Below are 16,127 nucleotides of genomic sequence, written 5' to 3'. Positions count from 1 at the left end.
ACCTATCTAGGTATAGCCAAAGGGCCTAATTAAGGCTTTATCCATAAATTAAGCAGACTGACCCAATCAGCTCTTGGATCCATGGGACCACAGCATATCTTTTCAGGGTCAGTTCACTTCTTGAATCTCAGAAACCAGAATTCTGCCTCAGAGATAATGTCAGTGGCTGAGCCACACAATCCCACTTCCCTCTTCCAAACTCACTCATCAAATCATTTACCTGTCTTCCCCAAGAGAGAGGTAAATGATGTTGGGAACAGGGAGAGTGAAGATGGGAGTGCTATGTTTTCCTTCCCAAGGAAAAGTGATGAGTTGGGAATATGTGATTTTCCCAGTAATATGAGACTATAAGGAGTCAGCAGCCAAGGGGCTAGAAATTAGGGAGACAATGGAGACAATGCTCTTAGCAGACTTTTATCCTCACTGCATTTGATATAAATAACCATGGTGCAGGACTCAGCCAACTATGGCAATATTTGTTTTTTATTTCCAGACATGGCCTGGAAGATACAGTGTTCACCCAAGGACCACAGCATCCTAGAGTGCATTCCTGATATTAACAAAATTTAAAGTTATGTTTCAACTATTTTTAATATAGTATGTAGATAACTATATGCAGTTGGGCAAACATTAAAATCAATTTTATAGTACATTGATTACTAGGTTAATTAGAGTATCAGTTATCCTGAATGTATCCCCATCGTACTTCATCCATTTTGAATCAATGAGAGGTATATGAATAAATGACAATTTGTTTGTAAAGATCTACTGCGTTCAAGGCATGTCTTGATATGAGACATAAAGAAATGAATTAGACACATTCCTTGACCTAAAAAGTCCTTATCACATTGAATTTACAGACATGTGCCTAATTAGGTACAACACAACAACAATGCATTGAGAGACAATAAAGAAGGAAATAAAAAGAGAGCACGTGCAGATTTGCCTAGACCTTACTGAAGGCTGGAATTTGAATAAGTCTTCTGAAAAATAACTGAGATGTCACCAGGTTTGAGAATTAAAGAGGAAGTTCTAGGTAGCCATAGGAGCAATTCTGACAGTAAGAGGACCCTTCCTGAAATAGCAGATAATGCCATTATTGAAGAGGAGAATTCATCATAGGGTTGATAAAAGTTCAAGGTCAAGATGTAGGTTGAAGTAATCTCTTAAGTTATTTTGTGTCACATTTGTGTTGCTGTAATGTTTTCAATGCTTTGGTTTGGTTTTGTTCTTTTCTTTAATAGCAGATACTGTCATCTTTTGCTGAAGAGTAAATAGGGACTAGATATCTTAGAATCACTGATGTTTGTCAGGCTTCAAAGGGTAAATGAGTGGGAAAATAGTCCTAGTCTTCTGGGAAAAAAGGGTGGTCTCAGACAGAAGGATTTATCATTGGGCTAGGTGGTTGTTGTTCTGTGCTATGGTGGGCAATGGACTCAGTCCTCTCAGCATTCGTAAGGTTGATTTCCATGCCAGGAGTTAATGTACATGATAAATAAATATATTTATAGATCTACAGTACCTTCTTGAGGGCCTCTAATTGACCCCATTTTTGGAAAGTAATTGCCCCCCCCCCCATTACAGTTACAAAGGAGCTTGTCTCCATCACTGGTGATAGATACCTCAGGAGACAACGAACCTGCCTCCACTACTGAATTTTGGACCAAAATCTGACCAAAAGGTCAGCCTTCCCTACTGGGAGAGTGTCTTGCTTTCAGATAGTCCAAATCTTATGCAGAAGTAATTTGTTTCCCTCCTTTTTCTACCAGAAAAACTCCATTCCTGAGCTATTTTGGTGCAGAGGCACTTGTCTACAACAACTGATTATCTTTGCCCTGTCATCTCCACGAGGCCAAGGAGATCAAAGGAGTTTAAATCAAAGGTCTCCAGCTGGGTTGGCTGGCAACTAACTATGAAGCAAATTCCTGTAGCGTATGTATCCCTTCCCATAATATTTGTTATTATAGATGATCCCACTGTTTCAGTACAGGTAGCTGCTATGCAAAATGGGATTCATTTCATTTCTTTGCTTGTCAAGCTAGTGAAGGGTAGCAGAATATGCCATCCCAAAATATGGTCCTTTGGCATATTGATTATTTTCAGTTGACGTCACTTTAAAAACAGCTAATACTGGAAGAGACCTTCTCTAAAATCCTCCTCTCTGCCTAAAGACAGAGGTTCCAAAATAAGCTCAACTGTCATCCATTCACCACATTCTGTGTAATGACATCAGGCTGATTCCATGGTGCTGTCCTCCATCACTTTACATACGTATAAGAACCTCCAGACCTTAAAGGAAAGAGAAAAGGATATCCTTGGAGGAAGGTAAAATGGACTTTGGATATTTGGATATCTCCCTGTCTAGGAAGAACAGTCGAGGATTTTGCACTTTGGGGACTCTGAACTCCTTTGATCTATTGGAAATGATCACCCCGGCTTCTTGAAATGCTGGAGAGAGAAGTTGTCTTTGGTTATAATCAAGGGAAACAGACATGATCAAACATGCTTTGTAGCAGCGCACACTGGCAATGGTACTGCGGATGACTGGCAGGGGTCCCAGAGCTGCAGTGACTATTCACACCCAGACTGATACACTCAAGGGGGCACTGGTGGGAAGAAAAGACGATACCAAGATTTCCTCATGGAAGAGGATGTGTACATACCCATAGACTCCTAATGCATCTTTCATTTTCAGGCCATGATTTCTTAGGAAACATTCACTGCAACAGAAGTACCACCAGTTGGCTCAGATTCAATGTATCATTTATGTGAAGGAAATGGAGTAGGCCTTGTCCAACCATGAATGACACAATTCAAGGCCTTGCTCTCTGGCGCCTGTCAGCTACTATTCTCCTCCAGACTGTATCACTTCTATGTAAAAACGAATCTCCCACCTGTGTGAAGCTGTCCTCCTCCTACCGTCATCTTCTGTCTGTGTGAACAGTCTGTGTTTCTACCTTAGAAGAAATATCAGGGGCTGGTTCTGTGTAGAGTAAGTTGCTGCCAAGATAAAGAAGCTGCCTAGAAGCTGTAATAATTGAAGGGGCAGACAAAAATGGTGTTAACCATCCAAATGGTGTTCTTATGAAATGCTCAAGAGTAACTGGTAGTGACTAGGGGCTGAAGGCAAACACCAAAACTGTGGTCTTGAATTGCAGGCACTAATTACACAGAGAGTTTCCTGATACTTCGGTGGCCAATATATTTCATGGCAAAATGTTTTTCTGGGGTAAAGGATATACTTGTGAAACAAACACTTGTAATTATTTATTTGAAAGTATAATGCTTGTGCTGGCTTTGGCAGCATATGCTAAAACCAGAACAGTACAGAGATTAGCATGGCCCCTGTGTGGGTATGACATGCAAATTCACAAAGCATTCCATATTTTAAAAATAAACAATATAAAAGTATAAAGGTGAGGCATTTCACACCATTCACTGGAGTGAGGACAGAATGAACAAATGGCTAAGGAATTATAGTTTTAAGTTACACTGTAACCACATCAGAGCATTTTCACTATTTCTTACATTTTAGGAAGGCACGCCACTATAATCCACTACATCACAGACACAAAACAAAACAAATGCAAAACAAACAAGTAATGAGCCTAACAAAAACTGTAAAATATATTTCATTTTCAAAGGGATGAATAAAGGCTCAAGAACACCACAAAAACTCCCAAATCAAGTTTCAAGTAAGATATTAGGCTGACATTTCCTTGGCAGAGACTTCAATTAGAAATCTTTTGTAGGCAAAAGGTAGGAAGACAGGAGCAGATGAAATTTAACTTACTTCTCCAGTGCATGCTGTGAGCCCCACATTTTCACCTCCACAAACTAGCCAATCAAAGGTATTGAGGATTCAAGCATTTTTTCTTCCAGCAGTGGGTGGCCCAAGTGCCTCAACCCAGCTGTCTTTTCATATTAGAAAGAAAACTATGATCATTGTCACTCCTATAATATCCCATTTGTTCTGCTGCTCTCACTAAATTTTCTGAATTTTATGTGGGGTCTCTCTCCCACTAAGAAGATGAACCTGTGCTGCAATTTCTCTGTTTAAACTGTGGGATAATTCCTTCTTTCAGAAAAAGAGAAGTGTAGAAACATTCATTTTCACAAAGAAGTTGGGCATTAAACGACTGTCTTTTCATTAGAGAAATAAACTGCAGATCATTCAATTGTCACATTTCAGAGGTTCGTTTGGCAAATCTTCAACAGTTTCTTTTGTTTTTTTTTTTTTTATAAAAAATGATTTATCAGTAGTGATTACTAGATCATATAATTGCAAGAGACTTTCTCCAGAATGGCCAACCATTCAGCAATAAATTCCAATGATATATTCCTTATGAGGACAGGCATTCCTTCTTCATGGGGAATGTGCCTTCTCTGTAGTGGTTTTTGCAGTTCCTTAACTCCCTATCTGGAGAAGAAAAGGCAGTGGAGGAAATGGAGGAAAGAAAAATAGAAATTGCCTCACTTGGAATTATGGGAAATTATGGTGAAAACTATTTTTTAAATCAATAGTTGATTTAAAATCAACTATTAATTAATTGTTGAATTAAATGAATAAAAGTAATTGTTGAATTACTATATTGTACAACTGAAACTACTATAATACTGTATGTTAACTAATTGGAATTAAGATAAAAACATTATAAAAATTAAAAAAGAAAATAAAACCAATAATAAACACAAGTTCTCCTCCTAGGAATTTCAGGACTGTGCTGAGTGGCTTGAAAGAGGCACAAAAATAAACTTAAGAAGTTATTTTTCTACCAGGAAACTGTTTGAAGAAAGGTGTTTTAGATGCAATTAGAAAGCAGTATACAATAAGCTAGGGGTAAAAAATGGAAAAGACAGGTCATGAAGGCTTCCAACTTTACCCTCCTCTCCTCTCCATCTTGGTATTTGTAATTCATGTCTTTATGGGATCTCATGATGTTATGTGTATTCATCAGAAGTCCTCCATTCAGGAAAAAAAAAAGACTAGTTTAAGCAAAAAGAGAAAGGGACAACTCTTATAGTAAAGTAGTATATGACTGAGTACAAAGGCCAACTAGGGTTGGGTCTTATGCAAAACCAGGACAACTAGAAGTCTCTCTCTCCTTTGTTCTTACAGAGATCCAGACTACCTCATGCATTCCAAGTTTCCATACTCAGTGCCAGTGACACGTAGAAATGAATGATCTGTTCTTGCTCAATCCCAATTCTCCATTTCTGGGAGAGAGAATTAGATTGTCTCAGCTTGGGTAATCAGCTATGGCCAGGGGATTCAGAATCACAGTTTAAATGTAATCATAGTTGGTGAAGAACCAAACCATGGCTTACAGTTCAGCTACTGGAGAAAATCAGATAGCTGTTGAGTTGAAAAGTATCCCAAAAGTGTTTACTATACTCATTTGTATAATACACTAGAAGGAAGTTTCAAAAATGTCCTATTTTATCAGAAGTCATATATACTTCATATTTCTGACGGACATCACTCTACAACTCAACAGATAAGCTGTTTTCTTTTTTTTCCCCCAGTTAGCATGTGGATGTTTAAGGCCAAGTGATTTCTTCACTTCCTGTTATAATAGAAAAACGGAAAGGCAGCAAGCCCAAAATCATCTTCTTGTTCTTGACTATACCACTTTGTCTACAAAATTCTTTTGCCATATGCTCTCTGCAATGTTTAGGCAGATCTCTATCATGGGGGAGCCATATGTTGACTTTGCAACAGCATATTTTCTATTTTTTCAGAATTGAGCCCGCCATATTGTGGGCACAGGCTAAGGGAACCTCAATACCTTTCATTTGAATGCCAAGATAGCATTAAAAAGCATTAAATAGAGGCATGATTGCTTGATTTGAATAAATGGAGATCTCTGAGAGGTCATCTTCATCATGTTTAGAATCCCGTAAAGACATTTTAGAATCCAAACCCAAAGCAGAGGTCTTGCTTTGTTTTGGGTTCTTCACCATGCTCTCTGGTTAAAGATTTTGCTATTGTCCCCATGGTTTACAACTTGAAGATGCTTTGGAATTGACTTTCAAAAATGGCAACTTCCCAGTGTTCTTAGAAGAAAAGTAAAGGACAGATAAAAATTTATATTTGAAGAAAAATTAAAGATGTTATTTTTGAAATTATGAGGGGTTTTCCTCTAAAATTATTTACATAGGTAAATCTTTATTTAAGATAAAGCTAGTAATTGTTATCCTTGTGTTAATGTGTCTAACGTATATGTTCCATGTATTCTCACACATTTAACTTTAGTAGTAGAAGTTTCTTTTTAAAGAAAGAAATTATTCTGTTTTGGTTGGGTGCCTAAAATGAGATCATTCTTTCCTACCCTAAAGGGTGTATATCATGAACTAGTGTGGAACATTGAACATTCTATATTTTTAAAGCAAAAGAAGGTAATTCACAGAGATTTTTTTTAAAAGGTCTTTTTTAAGGTTTTCAGAGAACTTGTTAAAAAACACCCACAACCATATTTCAAGTCATATTCCCTCTCCTGTCTCTTCTCCCCACAAAATGCTCACAGACTGCCAATTTAAAGGAAAAACATAGTCAAGCCAGATAAAAAGCATCCAAATGAAGAGAAGGTTAATCGTGGAAGGCGATGGAGGTGGTCGGTACAATCTGTTGATTTCTTTGCAATGACTGCATTTAGCTATTTCTTCCACAGCCCCATGAGAATGAAGGCTGGCGTTAACTAGCCCCAGACTCCAGTTTGTAACAGTGTTCATCCCCAGTCTCGCATCTTCATCACTGTCAACCTTCTGACCTCAGAGTGTTGGGAGAAGAGTCTGGGAAGGAGGTCTTGGGAACTCACAGGCAGGAAAACAAACAGCGATGTGAACAAGAATGTGAACAGCTGGATGCCCTGGTTTAGCAATGCTAAGCAGTAAACTAGGTCTCCTGTCTCTTCATCTTACTCAAATAAAGCCAGGAAAAGACATGATTACCAAAGGCATTTTCCAGCCTCATTTTTAGCTCATGGCATGACAGCCCAGTGAGTTGCAATGACAAACATACATGAGAATATAAATTTCAAACTGGTATAACTGTTGCCTTTTAGTCCTCCTTCCCTCTTTTATGGTAACAGAAACTAGGCTTTCATTCTGAGTTATAACCATCTCTTACTTAGGTTTTAATCTAGATTGCTATTCAAATTACTGCAATGCATGAACTGCCAGGGCCCTTCTCTGTGAAATGGGAATGATAATAGGTACCTACTTCATGAAATTATCCTAATGACTGAATGAGACACTGGAGAGATAATAGTCCAGGCTGGGGTCCATAGTAAGATGACAAAGAATATTAGCTACCTTCACGCGTATAACTTTTGTTAGGAATATTAATTATATACCTGTAATATAAATTTGTAAACACAATTATATTCTGTTATAAATTAGAACACTTGGGTTCAAGTACTGGTTCTATTGCTAAGAAGGTGAGAGTCCTTAAGTGAGATATTTAACACCTCTGGTCTCAACTTATAAAATAAGAAATTTGGATTAGGTGATTATTAAAGTGATTTTGGGCTCTATTATTATTCTGTATTTGACTTCTTCATACCAACTGTTTTCTTCAGTGAGACTGGCTGATTAGAGATCTGCTCTCTACAACATAGTTCTCTTTTTAGAAACATGCAGATCAAAATTAAGCTTTTCTTCTAGGAATCGGTTGGATGGTCAGCGCTCGAGTGTCATCTTCTTGGGAATTCCTGAGCACAAACCCAGGAGAAAATTTTCATTTCTTACCATTGAATATTTTTAGAAAAACATTTGAACAATAAAAGTTAAGTCCTGGATAAACAGTGGAATCTGAGGTAGCTATTTATATATCAGATACCAGGGCTTAGGGAGCAGCATAATGGTGGCTGAAAGAGAGGGAGGGCTGAATTAGAGCAGATCTGGATGGTAACCCAATGATAGCATTGTTTCCATGCTCTCCAGGCACCAAATCTAAGTTGATATATGGTTGTGGCAATAGAACTAGGTCTAAGATCCCTAAAGGATATTGTCAAGCGATAGTAATGGGAATGGATTAGAGGAAAGTGTTGGCTGGAAACGAGATGGGCAGTGGCTTTCACTCAAAAGATTTAGCTGCAAGAAGTTGACAAGCAGACACAAATGTGTTTCAGGGTTAAGGTAACCAAAGCCAAAGCCCAGACCTAGAAACTGAGGCAACGTGGGCAGGAAGGATGACAAATTAACAAGGGCAAATTCCTGAATTCCACTGATTATCACTGTGGGAACTGAATGTGTAATTGCAGAAGGAGAAAATAATATAGAGTCACCCCTTATTTCAAGAGGTCAATAAGAGTCCTCAGGAAAACTCCATATACCAGATAATTGTTTAGGGCCAGTTAAACATGGAGTTGGGGAAAATAAATGGACAGGAGGATTGTATGCAATCTTGCTCTGGATTGGCCAAAGGAAGAACACCATAAAGCACTGAAAACACTGATCTGTCTGACCTGTGCCACAAGCTTGTTGTTTTGCTCTGAGGCCAAGAGGAAGACAACCAAGTAACCTCTCTAACAGGCTCCTTCTACTCTGATTCAAGATTTCACACAGCACTAGACTTAAAACAGTCATGGTGGCCTTGTGACCATTACATGCATATGGGGGTATCTGTAAGATGTTTGGTGTCCAGGTTAAAAGCAATTAAATTCTAGGGAAGGCCAAAACCCAGATGTGGCTGATGACCATGAGAGAAAAACAAAGCAGAGTTGGAAGCAACTCTTGGCAGGAATGTGGTAGAATGCAAGAGAAAAAGGCTAGGCAGAGGGATTGAGTGGGAAATTTGCTAATGCTCCATTTCCAAAATAGACCTTTTACTGTATTAGTATGCCTCTTTCTACACCTCCACTTATAATATCCAAAGAGAAACCTGTCCCTCATAGAGGTCGCTTCTTACATGGTGCCCATAGTAAATCTCCTATATAGAGGAAAAGAATGTAGGAGGAAAAGGCTCACCAAAGGGAGAGCAAACCAGAGCCATTTACCTGTATCAATAAACATAGTTTGTTATCCAACCAATGAGCAGCTTTGATAAAAAAATAAAACCAACAAAACAAATGGGAAAAGAAGCTAAGAAGAACAAGTGGAACAGCTAACCATAGGGGTAAAAACATTTTAATTCATGAAGGAAAAAAGAATGTTCATTTTAAAAATCGTCATAAATTACCCAGGAATAAATCTAACCAAAAAGGTAAAGGACTACACTCTAGAAACTACAAAACACTTTTGAAAGAAATTGAGGAAGACAAAAGGAGACTGAAAAATATTCCATGTTTATGGATTGGAAGAATAAACATTGTTAAGATGTCTATGCTGCCCAGAGCCATCTACACTTTCAATGCCATTCCTATCAAAATACCATCGACATTTGTCACAGAGCTGGAACAAACAATCCTAAAATATGTGAGGACCCGGAAAAGACCCCAAAGAACCAGGGGATTATTGAAAAAGAAAACCAAAGCTGGGAGCATCACAATGTCTGACTTCAAGCTATATTACAAAGCTGTGATCATCAAAAGATCATGATATTGGCACAAAAACAGACACATAGAACAATGGAACAGAAAAGAGACCCCAGAAAAGGAACCTCAACTTTATGGCCAACTAATCTTTGACAAATTGGGAAAGAATATCCAATGGAAAAAAGACAGTCTCTTCAATAAATGGTGCTGGGAAAATTGGACAGCCACATGCAGAAGAATGAAACTGGACCATTCTCTTACACCACACACAAAGATAAACTCAAAATGGATGAACAACCTCAAGGTGAGATAGGAATCCATCAAAATCGTAAAGGAGAACATAGGCAATAACCTCCTTGACATTGGCTGCAGCAACCTCTTTCAAGATACATCTCTAAAGGCAAGAGAAACAAAAGCAAAAATGAACTTTGGGGACTTCATCAAGATAAAAATCATTTTAACAGCAAAGAAAACAGTCAACAAAACTAGGAGACAACCCATGGAATGGAAGAAGATATTTGCAAATGACATTTCAGATAAAGGGCTGATATCCAAGATCTATAAAGAACTTCTCAAACTCCACACCCAAAAATCAATCCAAGCAAGAAATAGGCAGAAGAAATGAACAGACACATCTCCAAAGAACACTAATAAATGGCTAATAGACACATGAAAAAATGTTCAGCATCACTAGCTATCAGGGAAATACAAGTCTAAACCACAATGAGATACCACCTTACACTGGTTAGAATGGCAAAAATTAACAAGAGAGTATACAATAAGTGTTGGTAAGGATCTGGAGAAAGGGGAATCTTCTTACACTGTTTCTGGGAATGAAAGGTGGTATAGCCACTCTGAAAAACAGTATGGAATTTCCTCCGGTTGTTAAAAATAGAGGTACCCTGTGACCCAGCAATTGCACTACTAGGTATTTAACCCAAAGATACAGATGTAGTGAGAAGAAGGGGTACATGCTTCCCTATGTCCATTGTAGCAATGCCCTTAATAGAGAAACTTGGCAAGGAGCTGAGATGTCCTTCAACAGATGAATGAATAAAGAAGATGCAGTTCATATACACAATGGAATATTACTCAGGCATCAGAAAGGATGAAAACTTACCATTTGTATCGACATGGATGGAAATGAGGGGATTATGCTAAGTGAGATAAATGAAACAGAGAAAGAAAATTACCATATGGTTTCACTCATATGTGGAAGATAAGGAATAGAGCAGAGGACCACAGGGGAAAGGAGGGAAAACTGAATGTGATTAGTATCCACAGAGAAATTTTAAGTTGTATCCAACTAAACAAGAACAAGCTGCCATCTTATATCTTATCAAATAACAAGTCAAATTTCTTAAAAATGAAAAATATACTTGCTTACAGACAAAACAAACAAGCATAATAAGTGTTTTAGTAAAAATAAAGGAAACATATCCAAGGTAAATTAAGAAAACACAGAACCTGGAAAAAAATAAATAAAAAGTATGGGCCAATCAATCCTCTAAGAACAGTATTTATCTGGAGGTCCAAGAATGAAAAGCAATGAAAATGAATGGGAAGAAATAATCAAAGGAAAAAAAAGAGAGAGAGAGATTTGGAAAGGCACAGCAAGTGCTAAGACTGCAAGGATCTGCTGAGTGCTGAACAAAATGAAATAATATCTAATATTTACTCTGCTCTTCATGTGCATTGTTTTAAATCTTTGTAACATGATATGATGTATTTGATTGTTTAGTCTTCACTTAACACTATGGGTTAAACATTCTTATTTTATGACTGAGGAAAGAATGATTCAATCTTTAACTTATACACGTTCCCACAACTAGCGGCACATCCAACTTTATAGTCGTGCCTGAGATGCTCTCCTCTCAGTCACAAATTGAATATGGAGACAGAAAAAGACCCAAACCTAGAGAGAGTGTTATGATGATCACAGATAAAGAGGTAACACCTTAAAAGACTTGCCATGAGCATGTATGTTGCCAATAAAAGGATAAGAATCTGAATTAAATCTAATTTCTTAGTAACATACTTGATGCTACTAAGAAATTAGGAGTGAAAGTGATCCCGACCCCCAAAATTACCTTATGCCCAACCCAACTATCAATAAATTTAAGAAAAAAGGATATTTTCAAATCTCTAAAATATAGAAAAGTTTATTTCCTACATATCTATTTCTTAAAAACAACAAGAAAAATAAACTACTGCAGCAAAATAAAAGAAAAATTGAGCAAAAGTAGGGGATTTAACAAACAATAGAAGTAACCTAAAATTTCAATTGGCCACAGGATTATGGTTGTTCAGAAAAACCAGAAATCACTGATTTAAATTAGAATAAGTAGTACCTTCAAAAATAAAGTGGATTCTAATTACTGGAAAGTGAGAGATGTTATTATCTCTTCTATCAAAAATAGGAAAATAGGCAATTAAAAACTTGGCAAAAGCAGTAATGTGGCGAAATCAGGGACTTTGAAAGAAGCAAACTATAATGTTTAAGTCTTTTGAGCAGTATGGAGAACTGAGGAAGAGAATCCATTGAATTTTGATGCTTGGAACATTCTTCATGTGGCCCAGAGTTAGTAACCTAAGATTATATTTCCTTTCTTACAGACCCAATCATACCACCTGGTTGTACAGTTAGCAATCCTTAGTAATTAGTTATCATTAATATATTAGTATATATAATGATATGTATATATCATTAGTATCTGTGATAGTATATATAATAAGTATATATCATTAATATATTAGTCATATATCCTAATAAATGGTATTTAAGGTTTAGAATAAAACTAAAACCGAAGACTCTGATATATTTAACAGGAGGAAATATAAATGTTATAAAACTTGGCAATATAAAATAATAACATCGCTAACAGAGTCAAGAGATGAAGGAAAGGTTAGGAAATATAGATGTGCTCATTTTTCTCATCTAACAATGTGGGAATCCAGCTGATAGAGAGTAAAGGGAGTGGGCCTGCAAATTGAGGATTAAGAATATTATTGAACATTATACATGTAAATATGAGAAGAATTAAAAGATAACTTGGAGAAAAAAATGTAGAGATTCATTACATTTTAGAGATAAGAATCAACAGAAGTAATAAACCAAGAAGCACTAATAAAATAATTAAAGACAAATGTACTTAAAAGTACAGATGGTGTGCCTGGGTGGCTCAGTCAGTTAAGGGTCTGTCTTTGACTCAGGTCATGATCCCAGAGTCCTGGATTCAAGTACTGCGTCAGGTTCCCTGCTCAGTGGGGAGCCTGCTTCTCCTCTTCTCCCTGCGGTGCTCCCTCATCTCACTCACTAATGCTCTCTGTTGCTATCTTTGTCTTTCTCTCTCAAATAAACAAATAAGATCTTAAAAAAAAAAAAAAAGTGCACGAAGAGGGAAGAATGGGAGTCAAAATGGGAAATTTGACTTTTCTTTTGATCCATTTCTGGGAGTTTCTGTTTTATTTTTTTTCTGTGAATACATATATTAGAATTCCAATAAAATATTTTAAAAGGCGTGTTACAATGGGGTGTAGAATCAGTGATTTCACAGAGGATTACTTGATTACTTTACGCATTCCTCTTGGCATAGAAATGTTGCCCATCACTCTCTGTGACATTTAAGTCTTGAATTTTGCTATTGCTATTGAGTTTAAGGTATTGTAACTAACCATTTAATACTCTTGCCCTGGAGAAAATACAGTCATTATAAATTTAAAGAGAAAAAAAAAATGCTGGACTATCTCAGTCTTTTGACCTATTGACAAAGCTGGACTATCATGAATCAATGATACTATTTTGCATCAAGTCCAATGTCTTCCCACTACCATTTCTGCTGTTTCTCTCTCAATATAGAATGAATTTGCTCCACTGGGTTTCAGTCAAAACCAATCTAGAAAATTGAGAAGGTTCTGACTTATGACCTTATGACCATTATATAGGTTTTGATCAATCTACATAGAACTTAATCATGTGCCACAAATATATGCAAAGAGTTTATTATTGTTCATATGGATTTTTTTTCTATTTTGTTTTCAAAATAATCCAATGTCTAGGATATTATTTGTATCAGGTCTATATAATGGAATATAAAGATTCAGTTTTGTGTTTGAAAATTTTTTCCATTGGCAAAAGTTCATTTTTGGTAATCTTGAAAAGAACATGAATTATATGCCACACTAAATGCAGTGAAAACTATGGGTGAACACTTCCTCAATAGAGGATTTATTTTTAAAGAAATGGTTCAGTAGTTCTCTTTTATCACTTATTTGTCACCCATATTTATATGATGATATTATGCCATTAATTTTTCTAACAAACAAAAAATTAGGCACGAGTTTTAATTCTTTGTTCTTCAACAAAATAAATTATTTTCCAGGGACAAAAAGCTATAATGTTTAGTTGTGAAATTAAGAAACAAAAGATCATATGGTATTTGTCTTTCTCTGACTTATTTCACTTAGCATAATGCACTCTAGCTCTACCCCCATTGTTACAAATGGCAAAATTCCATTTTTTCTGATGGCTGCTTAATAGTCTATTGTGTACAGGGGAGGGGGAAAAGAGAGTGAGAGGGAGACAAACCATAAAAGACTCTTGACTATAGAGAACAAACTAAGGGTTGATGGAGGGAGGTAGGTGGGGGGTGAGCTAAATGGGTTATGGGTATTAAGGAAGACACCTATGATGAGCACTGGGTGTTACATGTAAGTGATTACCCACAAAATTCTACGCCTGAAACCATATTATCATATATGTCAACTACCTAGAATTTTTTAATGAAAACTTGAAATCAAAAAGAAAGAAAGAAAGAAAAAAGTCATGTTCTCAATGATCGCTATAGAATGATGCAAAGAAAAATATCTCAATACAGAAAAAAGATAAGTGGTATGTATTACAAACTTAACAAAAACATTTCTGGTCCTTTAGCTTACCAACTGAATGACTATTTCACTCTACCCAGAGTGAGACTAGAGAGCCACTGAGAAAGGATCTGCAGTTTTGCTGGGGCAGTGACCATGACAGAAGCAAAGAAGCCTACTCTAAGAAAGGGTTTCCAACTGATTCCCATCCCCTGGTAGAAATTTTCTGCCAAACCCACTGGGAAGTTATGGACCTTCTCTAAAGATTGTAAAGCATGGAAATAAATATCCCAAAGCCCAAGTTCTACAGCATTTGCATCCCATGGAGTACTCCTCCCAAATGTCATACCCTTCATCTGAAATTTCTGGCATGTGGCCTCTTCTGACAATTTCTCATCTTCTATTTCTTCCTCAACAAGTGGAATAAATGAAAAAATAATAGGGATGGAGAAGAAGAAAAAAAAAATCAGCCAACTGGTTATTTAGCAGTTCGGCACAGAGCTGTCAATGTCACAGAAAAAAAATATATTTTAAAATATATATTAAAAATATTATCAGCAGATTTTCAGATACATAGTAAAGAGAGAGACTAGGTTCTAGAGATGGGGAATTCTCATAGCCTCCCAATTAACAGGGCTAGAAAGATACTGAGATTTTTTTTTTTTTTCCAAAGGAACTGGTACAGGGGAGATTTTAATTTTTCAAAATTTAAATTTAAATTTTGAGAGAATTTTAATGCATTTGCATGCAGTGAGTTAATGTAACAGAAAATCGAGTGTCACCTGGATCAATAGCTCAGGCACTCTTGTTTAAAAATGACAATATTAGAGCCTTAGAGCCAGAGTCCTTTGAAACTGTTGAATGTTATGATACATGCAGTGATGAATCCTGTGTTTTCTTATCATTAGTCAAGGAGAAATATGTTAAAAATGCTTTTGTCCTGAATTTATGATCAGGTATGTCTTTATTTCCAAAAAAAAAAAAAAAAAAACCTAGATGGTGGCCTAAAGGAAAGATCTGGGAATCTCCAAAAATCCCCTCATCATCCTACCCTACAATTCAAAAATTGCTCATCAAGTAGCCTCTGGATTATAGAAAACAAATACAAATGTTCCTGGGAGACACGGCACATATAGTCTGTGAACATCACTGTTGGTTGAGGGAGCTGCATGTTGGAAGAGATCAAACTGGCAACTGATGGAAAAAGCAGCTGCTCTGGGAATGAAGTTAGGAACTGAGAGAAGAAACTCCATCATTGGTAGGAAGAGGCGCTGGCCTCAGAGGGCACTGAAAACTTGGAATAAAAGGTCCAAAAAATAGGGGTAGGTTAAAAGGACCTCCAAAGGAAAGCAGGTAAATGGATATCTGACAAATTCCCCTGCATTTTGTATTCAGTAAGTATAATAAATACACTTAAGTAAACTAAACAAATGTAGGAACATATCTTCAGAAACAATGATTCTTAATTTTTATAGTACAAGTCTATGGTTCAAAACATGCCTTGTTTAAATGAATGCATACCAGTTTCTGAGATCCCTATGGCCTTTGTTAATGCCTTTTTTTCCTGAAGATGAGAATTATAATATTAATGTATTATTTATAGTCTCAGTCTTTTGACCTATTGACAAAGCCTGAGCTTTGTTTCTACCCTCAACTGCTACGGTAGCACCAAGCCTCAAATCAAAGCTATCCATCACAGTCCAGAGTGGATCCCAATCAATGCCAATAAATTTTAAAAGGCAGCAGCTATGGCACAAGATTATTAATTTTTAAGCAGAAAAATAA

At 36.6% G+C, this 16,127-nt stretch overlaps 1 pseudogene; it reads left to right on the top strand.

The window, feature by feature from the left end:
- The first annotated feature begins 3,290 nt into the window (after positions 1-3,290).
- Positions 3,291-3,390, top strand: LOC132022905 (U6 spliceosomal RNA; annotated as a pseudogene).
- The last annotated feature ends 12,737 nt before the right edge of the window (positions 3,391-16,127 follow it).

The sequence above is a fragment of the Mustela nigripes genome, chromosome 7, assembly GCF_022355385.1.
Source record: "Mustela nigripes isolate SB6536 chromosome 7, MUSNIG.SB6536, whole genome shotgun sequence".
Taxonomy (NCBI): domain Eukaryota; kingdom Metazoa; phylum Chordata; class Mammalia; order Carnivora; family Mustelidae; genus Mustela; species Mustela nigripes.
Note: the sequence above shows the minus strand (reverse complement) of the source record. Positions and strands in the feature narration are given on the sequence as shown.